The 5,035-nt window shown below is 45.3% G+C and overlaps 1 long non-coding RNA gene across 1 annotated transcript in view; it reads left to right on the forward strand.

The window, feature by feature from the left end:
* The first annotated feature begins 564 nt into the window (after positions 1–564).
* LOC108517030 (uncharacterized) overlaps positions 565–5,035 on the forward strand; it is a 6,881-nt gene continuing 2,410 nt past the window's right edge. The window contains exon 1 of the long non-coding RNA XR_001881984.1: positions 565–736. This is a non-coding gene — a long non-coding RNA (uncharacterized LOC108517030). The remainder of the gene's footprint in view (positions 737–5,035) is intronic.

Raw genomic sequence — 5,035 nt, forward strand, 5'->3', positions numbered from 1 at the left:
TTTGAGATGGAGTCTCGCTCTGTCACCCAGGCTGGAGTGCAGTGACCAGATCTCAGCTCACTGCAAGCTCCGCCTCCCGGGTTTACGCCTTCCTCCTGCCTCAGCCTCCCGGGTAGCTGGGACTACAGGCACCCACCACCTCACCCGGTTAGTTTTTTGTATTTTTTAGTAGAGACGGGGTTTCACCATGTTAGCCAGGATGGTCTCGATCTCCTGACCTCGTGATCCACCTGTCTCAGCCTCCCAAAGTGCTGGGATTACAGGCTTGAGCCACTGCGCCCAGCCTTACTCACCTTTTCAAGCCTACCTCTGTTAATTTTTCCAACTCATTCTCAGTTTTGTTCCTTTGCTGGTGAGGAGTTGTGATTCTTTGGAGGAGAAGAAGTGTTCTGGTTTTTGGAATTTTCAGCCTTTTTGTGCTGGTTTCTCCCTGTCCTCATGGATTTATCTACCTTTGGTCCTTGAAGTTGGTGACCATCAGCTGAGGTCTCTGATTGAATGTCCTTTTTGTTGATGTTGATACTATTCCTTTATGTTTGTTAGTTTTTATTCTAACAATCTGGCTCCTCTGCTGCAGGTCTGCTGGAATTTGCTGGAGGTTCACTCCAGACCCTGTTTGCCGGGGTATCACTAGCGGAGGCTGCAGACCAGCAAAGATTGCTGCCTGTTCTTTCCTCTGGAACCTTTGTCCCAGAAGGACACCTGCCAGATGCCAGCCAGAGCTCTTCTGTATGAGGTATCTGCCGGCCCCTACTGGGAGGTGTCTCCCAGTCAGGACACACGAGTGTCAGGGACTCACTTGAGGAGTCAGTCTGTCCGTTATCAGAGCTTGAATGTTGTGGTGGGAGATCTGCTACTCTATTCAGAAGTACCAGGCAGGGACGTTTACGTCTGCTGAAGCTGCACCCCCAACTGCCCCTTTCCCCAGGTGCTCTGTCCCAAGGAGGTGGGGTTTTATTTATAAGTCCCTGACTGGGGCTGCTGCCTTTCTTTCAGAGATGCCCTGTGCAGAGAGGAGGGAATCTGGAGAGGCAGGTTGGCCGCAGTGGCCTTGCTGAGCTGCAGTGGGCTCCACTCAGGTCAAACTTCCCGGTAGATTTGTTTACACTGTGAGGGTAAAACCGCCTACTTAAGTCTCAGCAATGGCAGATGCCCCTCCCCCCACCAAGCTCCAGCATCCCAAGTCAAACTCAGACTGGTGTGCTAGCAGCGAGAATTTCAAGCCAGTAGATCTTAGCTTGCTGGGTTCCATGGGGTTGGGACCCACCGAGCCAGACCGGTTGGCCCACTGGCTTCAGCCTCCTTTCCAGGGAAGTGAACGGTTTTGTCTGACTGGACTTCTGGGTGCCACTGGGGTATGGAAAAAAAAAAACAAAAAACAAAAAACACTTCTGTGGTTAGCTTGGTGTCTGTCCAAATGGCCACCCAGTTTTGTGCTGGAAACCCAGGGTCCTGGTGGCATGGGTACCAGAGTGTATCTCCTGGTCTGCGAGTTGTGAAGATCATGGGAAAAGTGCAGTATCTGGGCTGGAGTGCATGGTACAGTCCCTAATGGCTTCCCTTGGCTAGGAGAGGGAATTCCCTGATTCCTTGCACTTCCCTGGTGAGGTGACACCCTTACCCTGCTTTGGCTCACCCTCCTTGGGCTGCACCCACCGTCCAACCAGTCCCAGTGAGATGAAGCTGGTACCTCAGTTTGAAATGCAGAAATCACCCATCTTCTGCGTCGATCTCGCTGGGAGCTGCAGACTGGAGCTGTTCCTATTCCTCCATCTTGCCAGCCTCCCACTTTTTTTTAATCTTCACTGTCTTTACTTTTAGTCCACTTGTGGTTTGGGGAGGGTCGTGTGGGCACGGGCACATCACCAGGGAGAACATGCTTACTTTTCCTAAGAAAATTAGATGGACCCTGTCTGACCCCTGAAGTGCATAATCAGAATCCCCCTCCTCTTTCTGCCCTCTGTCCCTATTTGCCATGGGTGGCTGATTACCTCTTTTTCTTGGGGTCTGGTTTCTCCCCCTTTTCATCTCTCCTCCCATTTCCAGGGTCCCTCCCTCCCTTGGTCTTGTGTACTAGGGACTTGGTGGCCACTTGAAGTGTGCTGATGACATTCAGAGGGCAAGATTTTGCCTGCACCTTTGTTCTCTTTTGTTCCTACAGGCCTACTTGTAGATCAGAGCCCTTGATCCCACTCAGAAAGGACCCCATTGATGAGAAGCTTTTCAGTGGTGTGTCTTTTCACCCGGATGTCACTCGTGTTTCTTTGCCACTTGTTGTGTATGTCATCATGCAGTGATATACCCCTGAACTAGATCCTTCAGGACAGCTGTGGTGGCATGAAGCTGCCACTTGTTCTTTTTCTCCTTCTCTTTCTTTGTTCTTCTTCTTCCTTTTTCCTTTCACTTTCAGCTCTCTGTGGGACAAATGTTCTATCCAGACTGCTGCTTCTTCTGCTCATTGGTGATGGGTGTGTCCCCTTGCAGCACCAGGCCTGGAGGGAGGCTTCCCTTTCGTTCTTAAAGGAGCAGAGATGAAAGTCACCAGTTCAGTTTCTCTGGTGAACAATGAGAACACTTGGACACAGGGTGGGGAACATCACACACCAGGGCCTGTTGTGGGGTAGGGGTAGGGGGAAGGAATAGCATTAGGAGATATACCTAATGTAAATGACATGTTAAAGGGTGCAGCACACCAACATGGCACATGTATACATATGTAACAAACCTACACATTGTGCACATGTACCCTAGAACTTAAAGTATTATAAAAAAAAATGAGAGAGAGAGAGAGAGCTACCCAGGTGTTACTTTTAAGTTCAATGTCATCATGAATTCATAGATTTTCCAGTACCTCTTGGCTCATTGTTTGTCCCCATTCTCCTTGTGGACTCTGTAAATGTCCAATCCTGAGCCAGTGGGAGCCTTGGCAAGTTGTGTCCTGTTGCCTTTCTTTCCAGTCCATCCATGTGAACACAACAATGATTCACATTTCAGTGTGTACAGGTAGGCTGTCTCTGCCATGTGCCCATTTTCCCACTCTCACTCATACAGGCAGATGCCCACAGACCACAGACAGAGACACACACACACGCACTCCGAAGGGACTCCACACCCCGAAACGTAATCACAAACACACAAGCAGAGACACAAGAAACCTCACAGGGGCACAAGGTTGTGGGCCCAAGTGTTCCCCCACACAGACATGCACGTAAACGCACCACCACAGGCATAAGACTGCACATAAACTCTCCCATACAGGCTCCAAATCACCACTTGTGATGGGCGTGCTTTTCTGTCTCCAGGACTGGGTCATCATGCCATTGATGGGGTAACTTGGGCCTTCCTTTGAGAATGAATGCAGGAAGTCTGTTATCAGATAGGCCCCAGCAGTGGGTGTGAAACTGGAGCTTCCTTGGTCAAACTGCTTAAAAACTTACACTCAGAAAGGATCCCATTGTCACAAAGCTTCTTGGTTGTGTGTTTTCTCATGGGGATGTCACTGGTATCTCTTTGCCACTCCTGTTCATTGTCATTGCTTCTTCTCAGTCTGATTCTTTTGTCTTTTTTTTGTTTTTCTTTTTTTACATTCACTGCTTTACATTGATTTTAACGTAATTGGTATCAGTTTCAGTTTTTTTCTTTCGTGTTTTTCAATTTCTTCTTTTACTCTTTTATTTAGTACTTTCATTTGTAACTGATTTTGTATTTTCTTTCTATCAGTTTTCTGAACCAAATGTAGTCATTCTAGGTGACGAATTTTCTTCCCAGTGGTGGATTCATAGTGATATTTTATCTTCTTTTAATTTCGTGGTTTTTGAGTCTTTTTTTATTGAGTTGTTTTTTAGTGGTTACTGAATGGCTTTATTGAGTGTTATATGAAACACTTTTCTCCATTTATTTTACTCTAATTTTTTTCATGGCTTTTCAGGGCATTTAAGAAACTTAGTTTTATTAAAGTTGATTATGTATCAATGAGGGATTATTAAGTTGTTATTTTGGAAAGATCATTTCTCTTTTGCATTGTATGTTTTAATTTTCTTTTGCTTATTGTTTAAGTGACCCAAGTTATGAACCACATTATTATTATTATTATTATTTTTTTGAGAGGGACTGTCACTCTGTTGCCCAGGCTGGAGTGCAGTGGTGTGACCTCGACTCACTGCAACCTCCACTTCCCAGGTTCAACCGATTCTCCTGCATCAGGCTCCTGAGTAGCTGGGACTACAGGTGCATGCCACCATGCCCAGCTGATTTTTTTTGTACTTTTAGTAGAGATGGGGCTTCACCATGTTGGCCAGGATGGCCTCCATCTCTTCATCTCGTAATCTGCTCACCTCGGCTTCCCAAAGTGCTGGGATTGCAGGCGTGAGCCACTGCACGCAGTGAACCACATCTTTTCTTTTGCTGTTCACCTTAGACTCTTGATCATATTTTGGGGTATTTCTCTTTTTTTAATTTGATCAACTGTAATAGTAAGAAATGTCATATTTTATGTGTCATTAATAGCTAATAGAGAATATATTTTGTAATATATATTTAACCTTTACCTCATTCTATAATACTTTTATACTTCTGTCTTATCTTATACACAATTTTACTACATTGAGAAATTTATTCTTTAAGTAGTGATAAATCAACTCATTTTAATATAAATTCATGATTTTGTAGACTATATGACTTGGCTTAAATAGATCTTTCTGAGAAATCAGGAAAGTTTGAAAATCATCAATAAATTCTTTACCTTTGGGTATATACCCAGTAGCAAAGACTTCGAATCAACCCAAATGTCCATCAGTGACAGACTGGATTAAGAAAATATGGCACATATACACCATGGAATACTATGCAGCCATAAAAAAGGATGAGTTTGTGTCCTTTGTAGGGACATGGATGCAGCTGGAAACCGTCATTCTCAGCAAACTATCGCAAGAACAGAAAACCAAACAACGCATGTTCTCACTCATAGGTGGGAACTGAACAATGAGATCACCTGGACTTGGGAAGGGGAACATCACACACTGGGGCCTATCATGGG

The sequence above is a fragment of the Rhinopithecus bieti genome, unplaced genomic scaffold (genome assembly GCF_001698545.2).
Source record: "Rhinopithecus bieti isolate Rb0 unplaced genomic scaffold, ASM169854v2 scaffold_40182, whole genome shotgun sequence".
Taxonomy (NCBI): Eukaryota; Metazoa; Chordata; class Mammalia; order Primates; family Cercopithecidae; genus Rhinopithecus; species Rhinopithecus bieti.